The following is a 15,176-nucleotide window of genomic DNA, read 5'->3' as shown; positions in this document are numbered from 1 at the left end:
AAATGCATTGGTTGGTACTCTGCTGACCAGTAAGGACATACAGAGTTACAAGGCACAGCTGATGGTCTGGAGGGAATCAAGATCTTGTTTGGGAGATGTAAAGCACGTAGAATAAAGTTCAGTGATACCTGGGGGCAGGATATTATTTGAGACATATTTGCCCATGCTTTCGTCTTCAGGTCACTCTTTGCCATCCTCCCCTCCCACCTGTGGAGTGCTGGGGGAGCCAAATTGTCCCTGTGCCCCAAGTGCAGCACAGAAGTCACAGGAAGACCCACAGTATGAAGAACGGTGTGGTCAGGCATGTGAGATGTCTCAGTGGGGTCTCATGTGACTAGATGAAATGGCCAGGTGGCACCTTCCCAAAGGCTGTGCACCCTCTGAGCTTCCTAAACTTAGGGAAAGGAGGAGAAGGTGACCGAGATTGTTTCTCTTCATCTTGATAGGAGGAAGTGTCAAAATAGAAATCCAGTCGACATACAGAAAACAAGAACTGAGATCCATGTGCAGCACAAACGTAGGGGCAAGCACCAAGTCGGCAGTGCAGAGGCAGCTCTGTGGCGTTGAGCATATGACAGTTTTATGGGTTCAAGGAGGCTCTGCAATGCGTGTGTCTTCTTGTATCAAGTCTCTCTATCTTAGACCTTCAGGGAAGTCAAAGAGTTGGTTAAACCAATAAATAAGAAAAATCCTATGCAAAAATCACACCCTCATGTTATGCTTTGCTTTGACTTGCTTCACTTTCAAGCTTGCCCAAGGCCAAGTAATCCCCAATTCAAGCCTGGTTAGAACTAATTAGAAGAGTTTTGTTTAACAAAGCAGAGGGAGGTCAGCTCTTTAAAAGCAAAATATTCAAAGGATTTAATTTTTTTTTTTAATTTATTAATTAATTTATTTATTTTTGGCTGTGTTGGGTCTTCGTTTCTGGGCGAGGGCTTTCTCTAGTTGCGGCAAGCGGGGTCCACTCTTCATCGCGGTGCGCGGGCCTCTCACTATCGCGGCCCCTCTTGTTGCGGAGCACAGGCTCCAGACGCGCAGGCTCAGTAATTGTGGCTCACGGGCCTAGTTGCTCCGCGGCATGTGGGATCTTCCCAGACCAGGGCTCGAACCCGTGTCCCCTGCATTGGCAGGCAGATTCTCAACCACTGCACCACTAGGGAAGCCCCAAAGGATTTAATTTTTATACACATAAATGCATCCTATTTACTGAGTCCCTAATTTGGCCCAGAGCTGAAGTGGCCCCATGACCTCTTCAAGGTAAACAAGGGTGAGGGACTTGTTTGCCTGGCTAGTTACTCCTCCTTGACTTTCCTTCGTGGTAACTCTTGGAATGAAAGATGGATACAGCTTCCAGTGTCGTGCTCTTGCCTTGCAGCCTGGGGGTTGGGGACCCCTGCCTTAAGGGACTTCTGTTATCAATTTCTTTTCCTATTTGTAGTATAAGGAAGATGTTATTTGCCTTGCTAATTATTAAGAATAGAAAAGAGATGAATCGTTTTAGAGACTTTGGCTGGTACAGAATATGACCTGAGAAACCAGTGCTTTTATGATACATAATGTTAACAGTGATATTGACAGTGAAATGCTGACCAGCCCCTTGTGTCAGTCAGGGGTTGATCAGAGAAGCAGAGACACTAGGGGAGATAAATATATCTCCCTGTCTGTCTATCGATAGATAGACATCTACCTGTCTATCTATCCAACACGTATTTGTGGACATAAATATATACATACATACAGATAGATATAGTAATAAATATAGATACATAAATCTTAAGGGCTCAGTTATAGATATTTGACCATGGGCAATTCTGCAAGATCTCCTTTGCCATGACAAGGTAGCATATTCACAGGTTCTGGAGATTAGGACATCTTTGGGGGCCATTATTCTGCTACTGCAGGGAGTGGGTTCCAGCTGTTTTGTGCCACACTCCCATGCAGAACTCTGAAATGGCCTGTGCTGAACTCTGGATATCAGTGAAGTTTACTTAGCTCTAAAAGCTGGTAAGCACTTCCTGAGTAATGTAGGGTATAAGGCATGAATTAAGCCCTAGATCACTGGACACTATTGGACTTGTAGAGGAGAACCTCATATGCTGTACACAATCCCATCTGCAGCCTAGAATCGTGTAGTTGTGACTATAATTACTCAATGTATTTTTAACTTTTCTTTAAATTACAAAAACAACCCATGAAGATATGCTTGTTATTAAAAAATTCAAAATGAAAAAAACAGAACTATAAAGAATAAAAGGCAGAAAAGCCTCTTAGATAGCCTCATCCACCAGAGGGCAGACAGCAGAAGCAAGAACTACAATCCTGCAGCCTGTGGAACAAAAAACCACATTCACAGAAATATAGACAAGATGAAAAGACAGAGGGCTATGTACCAGATGAAGGAACAAGATAAAACCCAAAAAAACAACTAAATGAAGTGGAGATAGGAAACCTTCCAGAAAAAAAATTCAGAATAATGATAGTGAACATGATCCAGGACCTCGGAAAAAGAATGGAGGCAAAGATCGAGAAGATGCAAGATATGTTTAACAAAGACCTAGAAGAATTAAAGAACAAACAAACAGAGATGAAAAATACAATAACTGAAATGAAAAATACACTAAAAGGAATCAATAGCAGATTAACTGAGGCAGAAGAAAGGATAAGTGACCTGGAAGACAGAATGGTGGAACTCACTCTGCGGAACAGAATAAAGAAAAAAGAATGAAAAGAAATGAAGACAGCCTAAGAGACCTCTGGGACAAAATTAAATGCAACAACATTCACATTATAGGGGTCCCAGAAGGAGAAGAGATAGAGAAAGGACATGAGAAAATATTTGAAGAGATTATAGTAGAAAACTTCCCTAACATGGGAAAGGAAATAGCTACCCAAGTCCAGGAAGTGCAGAGAGTCCTAGGCAGGATAAACCCAAGGACAAACACGTCGAGACACATAGTAATCAAATTGGCAAAAATTAAAGACAAAGAAAAATTATTGAAAGCAACAAGGGAAAAATGACAAATAACATACAAGGGAACTCCCATAAGGTTAACAGCTGATTTCCCAGCAGAAACTCTACAAGACAGAAGGGAGTGGCATGACGTATTTAAAGTGATGACAGGGAAAAACCTACAACCCAGATTACTCTACCCAGCAAGGATCTCATTCAGATTCGATGGAGAAATCAAAAGCTTTACAGACAAGCAAAAGCTAAGAGAATTCAGCACCACCAAACCAGCTCTACAACAAATGCTAAAGGAACTTCTCGAAGTGGGAAACACAAGAGAAGAAAAGGACCTACAAAAACAAACCCAAAACAATTAAGAAAATGGTCATAGGAACATACATATCGATAATTACCTTAAACCTTTAATGAATTAAATGCTCCAACCAAAAGCCACAGGCTTGCTGAATGGATACAAAAACAAGACCCATATATATGCTGTCTACAAGAGACCCACTTCAGACCTAGGGACACATACAGACTAAAAGTGAGGGGATGGAAAAAGATATTCCATACAAATGGAAATCAAAAGAAAGTTGGAGTAGCAATACTCATATCAGATAAAATAGACTTTAAAATAAAGAATGTTACAAGAGACAAGGAAGGACACTACATAATGATCAAGGGATCAATCCAAGAAGAAGATTTCACAATTATAAATATATATGCACCCAACATAGGAGCACCTCAATACATAAGGCAACTGCTAACAGCTATAAAAGAGGAAATTGACGGTAACACAATAATAGTGGGGGACTTTAACACCTCACTTACACCAATGGACAGATCATCCAAACAGAAAATTAATAAGGAAACGCAAGCTTTAAATGACACAACAGACCAGATAGATTTAATTGATATTTATAGGACATTCCATCCAAAAACAGCAGATTACACTTTCTTCTCAACTGTGCACCGAACATTCTCCAGGATAAATCACATCTTGGGTCACAAATCAAGCCTCAGTAAATTTAAGAAAATTAAAATCATATCAAGCATCTTTTCTGACCACAATGCTATGAGATTAGAAATCAATTACAGGGAAAAAAAATATAAAAAAAACACAAAAACACGGAGGCTAAACCATACGTTTCTAAATAGCCAAGAGATAACTGAAGAAATCAAAGAGGAAATCAAAAAATACCTAGAGACAAATGACAATGAAAACACGATGATCCAAAACCTGTGGGATGCAGCAAAAGCAGTTCTAAGAGGGAAGTTTATAGCAATACAAGCCTACCTCAAGAAACAAGAAAAATCTCAGATAAACAATCTAACCTTACACCTAAAGGAACTAGAGAAAGAAGAACAAACAAAACCCAAAGTTAGTAGAAGGAAAGAAATCATAAACATCAGAGCACAAATAAATGAAATAGAAACAAAGAGAACAATAGCAAAGATCAATAAAACTAAAAGCTGGTTCTTTGAGAAGATAAACAAAATTGATAAGCCATTAGCCAGACTCATCAAGAAAAAGAGGGAGAGGACTCAAATCAATAAAATTAGAAATGAAAAAGGAGAAGTTACAACAGACACCACAGAAATACAAAGCATCCTAAGAGACTACTACAAGCAACTTTATGCCAATAAAATGGACAACCTGGAAGAAATGGACAAATTCTTAGAAAGGTATAACCTTCCAAGACTGAACCAGGGAGAAATAGAAAATATGGACAGACCAATCACAGGTAATAAAATTGAAACTGTGATTAAAAATCTCCAACAAACAAAAGTCCAGTATCAAATGGCTTCACAGGTGAATTCTATCAAACATTTAGAGAAGAGCTAACACCCATCCTTCTCAAACTCTTCCAAAACATTGCAGAGGAAGGAACACTCCCAAACTCATTCTATGAGGCCACCATCACCCTTATACCAAAACCAGACAAAGATACTACAAAAAAAGAAAATTACAGACCAATATCACTGATGAATATAGATGCAAAAGTCCTCAACAAAATACTAGCAAACAGAATCCAACAACACATTAAAAGGATCATACACCATGATCAAGTGAGATTTATCCCAGGGATGTGAGGATTCTTCAATATACGCAAATCAATTAATGTGATAAACCATATTAACAAACTGAAGAATAAAAACCATATGATCATCTCAATAGATGCAGAAAAGGCTTTTGACAAAATTCAACACCCATTTATGATAAAAACTCTCCAGAAAGTGGGCATAGAGGGGACCTACCTCAACATAATAAAGGCCATATATGATAAATCCCCAGCAAACATCATTCTCAATGGTGAAACACTGAAAGCATTTCTTCTACGATCAGGAACAAGACAAGGATGTCCACTCTCGCCGCTATTATACAACATAGTTTTGGAAGTTCTAGCCACGGCAATCAGAGAAGAAAAAAGAAATAAAAGGAATACAAATTGGAAAAGAAGAAGTAAAACTGTCACTGTTTGCAGATGACATGATACTATACATGAAGAATCCTAAAGATGCCACCAGAAAACTACTAGAGCTAATCAATGAATTTGGTAAAGTTGCAGGATACCAAATTAATGCACAGAAATCTCTTGCATTCCTATACACTAATGATGAAAAATCTGAAAGAGAAATTAAGGAAACACTCCCATTTACCACTGCAACAAAAAGAATAAAATACCTAGGAATAAACCTACCTAGAAAGACAAAAGACCTGTATGCAGACAACTATAAGACACTGATGAAAGAAATTAAAGATGATACAAACAGATGGAGAGATATGCCATGTTCTTGGATTGGAAGAATCAATATTGTGAAAATGACTATACTACCCAAAGCAATCTACAGATTCAATGCAATCCCTATCAAATTACCAATGGCATTTTTTACGGACCTAGAACAAAAAATGTTAAAATTTGTATGGAGACACAAAAGACCCCGAATAGCCAAAGCAGTCTTGAGGGGAGAAAAACGGAGCTGGAGGAATCAGACTCCCTGACTTCAGACTATACTACAAAGCTACAGTAATCAAGACAATATGGTACTGGCACAAAAACAGAAACATAGATCAATGGAACAAGATAGAAAGCCCAGAGATAAACCCACGCACCTATGGTCAACTAATCTATGACAAAGGAGGCAAGGATACACAATGGAGAAAAGACAGTCTCTTCAATAAGTGGTGCTGGGAAAACTGGACAGCTACACGTAAAAGAATGAAATTAGAACACCCCCTAACACCATACACAAAAATAAACTCAAAATGGATTAGAAACCTAAATGTAAGACTGGACACTATAAAACTCTTAGAGGAAAACATAGGAAGAACACTCTCTGACATAAATGACAGCAAGATCTTTTTTGATCCACCTCTTAGAGTAATGGAAATAAAAACAAAAAGAAACAAATTATTTCCCTAATAATTTAATGAAACTTAAAAGCTAAAAACTTAAAAGCTTTTGCAAAGCAAAGGAAACTACAAACCAGATGAAAAGACAACTCTCAGAATGGGAGAAAATATTTGCTAACAAATCAATGGACAAAGGATTAATCTCCAAAATATATAAATAGCTCATGCAGCTCACTATTAAAAAAAAACAAACAACCCAATAAAAAAATGGGCAGAAGACATAAATAGACATTTCTACAAAGAAGACATACAGATGGTCAGAAGCACATGAAAAGCTGCTCAACATCACTAATTATTAGAGAAATGCAAATCAAAACTACAATGAGGTATCACCTCACACCAGTTAGAATGGGTATCATCAGAAAATCTACAAACAACAAATGCTGGAGAGGATGTGGAGAAAAGGGAACCCTCTTGCACTGTTGGTGGGACTGTAAATGGATACAGCCACTATGGAGAACAGTATGGAGGTTCCTTAAAAAACTAAAAATAGAATTACCATATGACCCAGCAATCCCACTCCTGGGCATATACCCAGAGAAAACCATAATTCAAAAAGACACATGCACCCCAACGTTCATTGCAGTACTATTTATAATAGCCAGGTCATGGAAGCAACCTAAATGTCCATCAACAGAGGGATGGATAAAGAAGATGTGACGCATATATACAATGGAATATTACTCAGCCATAAAAAAGAACGAAATTGGGTCATTTGTAGAGACGTGGATGGATCTAGAGAGTGTCATACAGAGTGAAGTAAGTCAGAAAGAGAAAAACAAATATTGTATATTAATGCCTATATGTGGAACCTAGAAAAATGGTACAGATGAACTGGTTTGCAGGGCAGAAATAGAGACACAGATGTAGAGAACAGATGTCTGGACACCAAGGGGGGAAAGTGGCAGGGGGTGGTGGTGGTGTGATGAATTGGGAGATTGGGATTGACAAATATACACTGATATGTATTAAATGGATAACTAATAAGAACCTGGGGTATAAAAAAATAAATTAAAAAAAAAAAGAATAAAAGGCAAAAGCCATCTACCAGCCTCCCTCTCAATAGATAACTGCTGTGACATTTTGGAATGTGTATTGGTCAGCTTCCATTTGCCCTTCTGACCTTCCCCATCCTTCTCCACCCTACCCGCCCTGCCCCTGGGAGCCTGAGCTGTATGGGACCGCATTAATGAGATCCTTTACTCTCCAGCTTCTGACTGGACTTGGCCAATGGGAGGTACTAGGAGGAGATTGGAGGGAGGGAGGGGAGTGATGGCAGGGTTTTACTCCCTCTCATTCCCTCCCTGTTGGGTCACTGTGAGTTTGTTGCATCTCCACCAAAATCCAGATGGTGACCTTTTCCCAAAAGCCATCTCCTCCAGGCCCCCAGGCTTGGGGGTTGTTGTGGTTCCCTGCTTTCGTTGGTCCTGGGAACTGCATTAATCCCTATTCTTTCCCCAAATTCTTCCCCCACTTTTGTAAGCCATCCCTTTATCAAATTCTCTTCAAATTATTCAGTTCTAATGCCAGCACCCTGATGGATACAGAGCATGTCCTTCCACATTTTTTATACAACTTTATACATACACACACATAAGTAATCAGATGGTGAGCTGGATGCTTTGATTAGGGGGGTGTGTGTGTGTGTGTGTGTGTGTGTGAGAGAGAGAGAGAGACAGACAGGGAGACAGAAAGACAGAGACACACACACACACACAGACAGAGAGAGACACAGAGAGATTTGAGATATACAACCATGCAGATATTTGGAAGTAGATGGTCCAGAACTGGTTGAATGACTCACTTCCATGAAGGTGTGAGAGGGGTTAGTTTGTTGCAGACTAGAGTGTATTTCTCAGGAGGATTACTTTGAAAAGATATACATATAACTTCAGTTGCTCTGAGTACCAACCCCACCTCCTAGGGGTGGGAGCATAGGGGTGATTCCCCGTTTATCTCAAGTCAACAGGAACCTTGATGGGGCTGTTCCAAGTGGGGGGATTAGCATCTGACGCACAGCTCAGAACGTAAAGAGAGGCTTTACCCTCAGCCTGAGGCAGCTGGGTGAGGTGAACCTGGACTCACGGAGCTGGTTACACAAGCAGAGATGGCAGTGGGAAGGTGGGAGGTGGGGCATATGTGTTGCTCGTAGGCCAGATGGGGACCACAACGGAGGGAGAACTGGCTATTTAAATCCTGTCCTAGAGGGACAACTAGGTCAACCAAGAGAATCCATGTAGATCTGACTCCCAAAGAAACAGGTGTGAAGGGATCAGCCATCATGGAAAGTGCAATTGCATGTTTCCCGAGGGGGGCTCTAAAGTATCCACAAAGGTGCTCCTGAGAAAGAGAGAGTGACGCCAGCCTACAAGACCCTCAGTTGGTCAAGAACTCTCCTGCCCACCTTCTTCTCACTCTCTTCCATACTCTTGATCCTGGAAGGGTCAGGACCCGTTAGAAAGCTGAGGGCTGTGAAAACCTCAGGAAGGCAAGGGGCAGCAGCTTCAATGTCTGCGGGCTTCTGGGTACAGCCGGCTCCAGGGGAGGTCGGGAGAAAGTCTAATTCAAATCAAGTTTGGAATTTTAATGACTATACAGGATTAGACATTTTTAGGTATGGAATTGACACAGTGGTTATGACTTAGAGCAGCCATAGGATTGTTTTCTCCCTATGAGTTCACAGAAGTCATGACACTGCCTGAGTTTTCTCCCTGAGACAGAAGACGAACTGATCCCACTGTAGATATTTTAAAGGAACAGTGGAAGACAAAAATAAAGTCATTTTCTTATCAAATCTTACGAGGCTTTCCTGTTCCATATACATCTTAAAATTTTTTACTTGACCTGTACTATACTTTATACAATCTTCTGAAACATCCTCTAGTCACTAACTGGCATGTATTAGACATCATCCTGTGTCAGTATAGTTTCAGTCCATTGATTTTCCCAAATGCCTAGAACTCTACGGTCTGGATGTACAATACTTTCACCAGTCCTTTATTCCTATTATTTTTGTTATTTACTATTAAGAATAATATTGCAAAAATATTTGTTTACCACCTTTGTGACACCTATGAATAGATTCTCTGGATGGATCATTGACGTGGAGCTGCTGTCACATAGAACATGTTGACCCCATGTGTTTTTATCTTCCTACCCTTCATGCTCTTTCTTTCTGATAATAGCATCCCTCTTTTCCTTTGGGGAAATGGAGATGTAATAAGAAAACATCTCAAATTTTTGTCTTCTGCTGTTATTTAAAAGCAAATACAGTGGGGGCAGTGCTTGCACTGCCTGGGGAAGAAACTTAGCATCCTGTCCTCTTGTGGGGAAGTGGAGTCATGTGATCCAACTAAGCCAATCAGATGCTACCTCCCGAGAACACAAAAAATGGAAAACGGTTGGGGAAGATTTGTCCCAAAAGGGGTACCTTAATCAAGATGGCTAAATATTTCTGCCCTAAGGCTCTACTGAGTCCTATTTTTCCAGAGACTTTGTTATTAATTCTTATTCTTCTAATGCTGTGGGGGGGAGTTGTTTTGTTTTGTTTAAATCTAGCTAGATGTGTCTGTGTTGTTTGTTAATGATACAAAGAATATGTGTATTTAATATTTTGACAAATACCTCTAGTTGTCCTCCAATCTGAAGTAGCTGTTTAAACTTCCACCAACAATTGGCAGCTTTGGGGCTTCATTTCACTTTGATTTGCTTTAAACAGTTGTGTGGTGTTATTCAATTTTTCTAATACAATACCACTTCGATTTCCTGATAAAGTGATTCTACTTCTAACTGAGTAAAATGTCATTTTCTCCTGTAGGTTGGCCAATAAACAACTTATTATTCCTAGAATGCGACAGACTTGTATTATCTTGCCAGAAGTATAGTTGATGAAATGGCCCAGGGTCAAGTTAATTTGATTCATAACTGGAGTGATTCACAAGGATATGAACCACAAACTTGGACTCGAAGTATTCCAAAACTGAGTATTCTCACATGGTCACCTTGGCAACTGTAAATAATGACGTAATCCTCAAGTATCAGCAAAAAGAACTGTCAAGTATTGTACAAAAAGTTCCTCTAATTCACATCATGTTTGCCAATTATTTTATTCTTACTTTAAATGTATATTAGAAAAACCAGCTGTAGAAGCTGAACAATTTGAATTGAAGGCATATGAAAAAAAAATCAGATCCTCCAACTGGGCAAATACCATCACTGAAAGCAGTACATGTAGGATTCATTGCCCTGTGTGAAGAAACGTGTCCAGGTGACTTATGGACAATTGGAGCCATAAGTAAAGGTGAAAGATAGTGAGCACTCAATTACCAAGAATTGTACCAGCGAGAGTATGGAGAAATGAAATCATGCCCGCCACCAACTTCTTGAAACATTTCCTGCAGTGTGAATAAGGGGGAAAAACTGTACACATTTGACTTTTATCTCCTCTCCTCTCTCCACCTACTTCTGTTGAAATTTAGAGAAGAATGGAAAATGTCCAGAGGAGAGAGAATTAAAATATCCTGGCACAGGGGCTTTGCAAGGTTTTGCCTGAGAGCTGGAGTGCTAGTCAAAATATTTGACAGCCAGTATGGTAACGTAAATGAACATATAAGGCAAAATTAAATCAGTTACCGCCATGTGTTTTATAGGATCTTATAAAGGAAGATCACTTGAGTAAATAAAGTTGTGTTGTTTTGTTACTAAGATACGGGGAGAAGATTGCCTTTCACATGGCAAGCAGTACAACTGACAGCAGAGAGATTGCCAAGTGCCTGAAATAAATAAAGACTAGTTGCCAAGGCCTCCAGTATAGACTGCTGATGAGAGTGGACACTGCATTCTGCTCATATTTCACAATTAAGGAAGGTGTTTTCTGTATGGAGTTTCTTTCTTTCTTTTTAAATAAGAGAAAATCAAACAAAAATTTAATAGCATGTATATGCGGGAGAGACCCAAGAAAACTGAGTAACTCCTGGGGGTTCTTTATAGATACTATTTCAGTTTATGGACTATGCCTTGTGTTTTGAGTTTCTTAAGAATTTTTTTAAAACATGAAGTGAGGTTAAGTTTTATCTAATAATTTTTCTGAGTCAAATAAGAAGAGCATAAGGTTTTTCTCCTCTAGTCTATTAATGTGGTAGATTACATTTATGCTAATGTTAAACCTTCCCTGAATTCCTGGGAAAGAGCATATTTGGACAAGATATATTTTTGTTTTTATGCTTGACTGGATTTGGTTTGCTAATGTTGTTTAGGATTTTTGCATCAATGTTTATCAGTTAGAGTGTCTTTAATGTTCTCTCACTTTATCATCTTGGTCTAGTTTTGGCATCAAGATTATATTAACCTCATGGAATCCTCCTAGGGGAGCACTTGCTCATTTTACATCTTCTAGAACAGTGGTCCCCAACGTTTTTGGCACAGGGACCAGTTTCATGGAAGACAATTTTTCCAATGGACCAGGAGTGGGGGGTGGAGAGGAAGATGGTTTGGGGATGATTCAAGCACATTACATTTATTGTGCACTTTATTTCTATTATTATTACATTGTAATACATAATGAAATATTTGTACAACTCACCATAAAGCAGAATCAGTGAGAGCCCTGAACTTGTTTTCACTTGCCACTCACTGATTTTTGATATGAGTCTGCAAGCAATTGATCTATTATGGTGTCTGTGTAGTCAAACCTCTCTGCTAATGATAATCTGCATTTGTAGCCATCCCCCAGCGCTAGCATCACCGCCTTGACTCCCCCTCAGATCATCATAAGGAGCGAGCAAGCTAGATCCCTTGCACGCACAGTTCACAGTAGGGTTCGCGCTCCTATGAGAATCTAATGCGGCCGCTGATCTGACAGGAGGCGGAGCTCAGGCAGTAATGTGAGCGATGGGGAGCGGTTGTGAATACAGATGAAGCTTCGCTCGCTCACCCGCCACTCACCTCCTGCTCTGAGGCCCAGTTCCTAACAGGCCATGAACTGGTGCTGGTCCATGGCCTGGGGGTTAGGGACCCCTGTTCTAGAAGATAAGAACAATTTTTCTTTGAAAGTTATGTACAATTTGCTCACAAAATTGGCTGAACTTGCTATTTTCCTCGTAGGAAGATTTTAAACTACTGATTAAATTTCTCTAATAATTGTAGAACCATTTGGGCCTTCTCTTTCTTCTTGAGTCAAGTTTAATAACTTATAATTTTCCAGAAGTTTATTTCGTATAAGTTTTCAAATTTATTAGCATTATATTTATGAGCAGATTAAGTAATTATGATGAACAGATAAAACAACTATGATACTTCATAATATTTTCTTTTCCTTTTAATATCTGCTGTTTATGTAGTTGTGTCTTCTTTTTTTTAAGTTCCTATTTACCCTTTATATGTGCCTTCTTTCCTTTTTTTCTTAATAAATTTCACTAAATATTTAGTTATTACTCTAAGGACCATTTTCTATTTTTATTTTTATCTTTATTTATTTATTTATTTATTTTGATAGGCAAGAAGTGGATTTATGTAGAGACATACACATTCCATAGACAGAATGCGGTCCATCTCAAAAGGCAAAAGTGGCCTTGGGAAAAACACACCCCACAGACAGACTGTGGGCGGGGATTTCCAGGAATTGAGCCACCACCTACTTTTGGGCTTTTATGGTTGGCCTTGGAACTGTCATGACGCCTGTGGGTATATCAGTTAGCTAATGCATTACAGTGAGTGTATAATGAGGCTCAAGGTCTACTGGAAGGTGAATCTTCTGCCATCTTGGACCTAGTTGGTTCTAACCAGTTTATGTTATATCCTCAAGGGCTATGTCATTCTTTTAAAGGTTGTGCCCTGCCCCCTTCCCTCCTGTTTTATTTTCCCCTCAGAGATTTTACTCCCATATTCTTAAGGGAAGCAGAGGGGCAATGGTCCGTCTTCTGTAACTGCTTCAAGGCTGAGTAGGGGCATTGACCCTGCCTGTCAGGGAGCAAAGATCTCTGGATGCCTGATCTAGGGGCCCCAGTAAGGACTATTTTTAAAAATTATACTCTCTGTTGTAGCTATGGATTTCTTTTCATTAATGTCTGCTCTTTTTTTTTTTTTTTTTTTTAACTATCGCCTTCCTTTTCCTTTAAAGAGTTTATCCTCTATTCTTGTTCTTTTCTTAACTTCTTAATAGGGCATTTAGCTTATTTTCAATGTTATAATTTTAAATCCAGGTGTTTGAGGTTGCATATTTTTCTCATATATGAATATTTAAGGCTATACACTTTCTAGTTTTGCAACATCCTATGTGTTATGATATGTACAGAACTTATTATTGTTCAGTTCTGAGCATTTAAAAATTTCTGTTATGATTTTGTCTATGTTTAATTTCCAAATATAGATTTAAAATTTTTAATTTTTAATTTTATTTTATTATTTTAAAAAATAAATTTATTTATTTATTTTTGGCTGAGTTGGGTCTTTGTTGCTGCATGTGGGCTTCCTCTAGCTGCGGAGAGCAGGGGCTTCTCTTCATTGTGGTGCTCGGGCTTCTCATTGTGGTGGCTTCTCTTGTTGCGGAGCATGGGCTCTAAGTGCACAGGCTTCCATAGTTGTGGTATGTGAGCTCAGTAGTTGTGGCTTGCGGGCTCTAGAGTGCAGGCTCAGTAGTTGTGGTGCACAGGCTTAGTTGCTCTGTGGCATGTAGGATCTTCCTAGACTAGGGATCAAACCCGTGTCCTCTGCATTGGCAGGTGGATTCTTAGCCACTGTGCCACCAGGGAAGTCCCTAAAAATTTTATTTTTGACTTTGATTTCTGACTTCACTGCACTATGGTAAGAGATCATAGTCTGTATGACACCTATTTTTTTTTTTGAAATTTGAGGCTTCTTTATGGCCTAATTCATGGCCAATTTTTATAAATGTTCCATGTGTGCTCAATAATAATGTATATTGTGTATATGACCAATAAATCGAGCTTGTTAATTGTGTTAAATATTCTACAGCTTTACTACTTTATCTGATTTGTATATCCATAATTGAGGAAGGAATGTTGAAATCTCTCCTCTCTTGGTTTAGAAGCTATACATTCTATATTTTTTATATTTGTCACTCTTAAAAGTTTGCTGTACTTAATTTAAAAATCTAAATTAAATTTCCCAACCTCGTTTCTGGACAATATATGTTTATTTTAACACTCTTAACAATGATTACCCCAACTAGATTTCATTCTTTTGTGATCCAGTGTTTTAGTTGTCTTCTTTTGTAACTCCATAATTATATATTATTTTTATTATATTACACAACTGGTATTTGTTTATATTTACCTACATATTTCCAAAGTCCTTTGCTCACTTTTCATCTTTGCATCTCAGACCTTTATTCTGAGCTCATTCTTTTAGAAGTTCCTGTAGTAAAGGTTTATAGGTAGTAGGTACTCTCAAATTTTATTTATCTGAAAAAGCCTTTATTTGATTCTTAAAAGATAATTTTTCTGGGCACACAATTCTAGATCTGAGGTTATTTTCTCTCAAAGTCTGAAGATATTATTCCACTATCTTCAACCTCCTGTTGTTGAGAAGATTGCTGTTCAACTTAGTTCTTTTGTAGGTGTTCTCTCATTTTTTTCTGACTGCTTTTAATCATCTCATTACACTCTGTGTTTTCAACATCACTACAATGTACTTAGGCGTGTATTTTTTTGTATTTATCCAGGTTGGTGTTTGCTATGCTTCATACATCAATGGGTTTATATCTTTCATTGATTTTAGCCATTATTTCTTTGAATATTGCTTCTTCTCTATTCTGTTTTTTTCTTCTGGGACTCTTTTTTCGCTATCATTATTCTG

Source organism: Balaenoptera acutorostrata, chromosome 14, assembly GCF_949987535.1.
Source record: "Balaenoptera acutorostrata chromosome 14, mBalAcu1.1, whole genome shotgun sequence".
NCBI lineage: Eukaryota > Metazoa > Chordata > Mammalia > Artiodactyla > Balaenopteridae > Balaenoptera > Balaenoptera acutorostrata.
Note: the sequence above shows the minus strand (reverse complement) of the source record.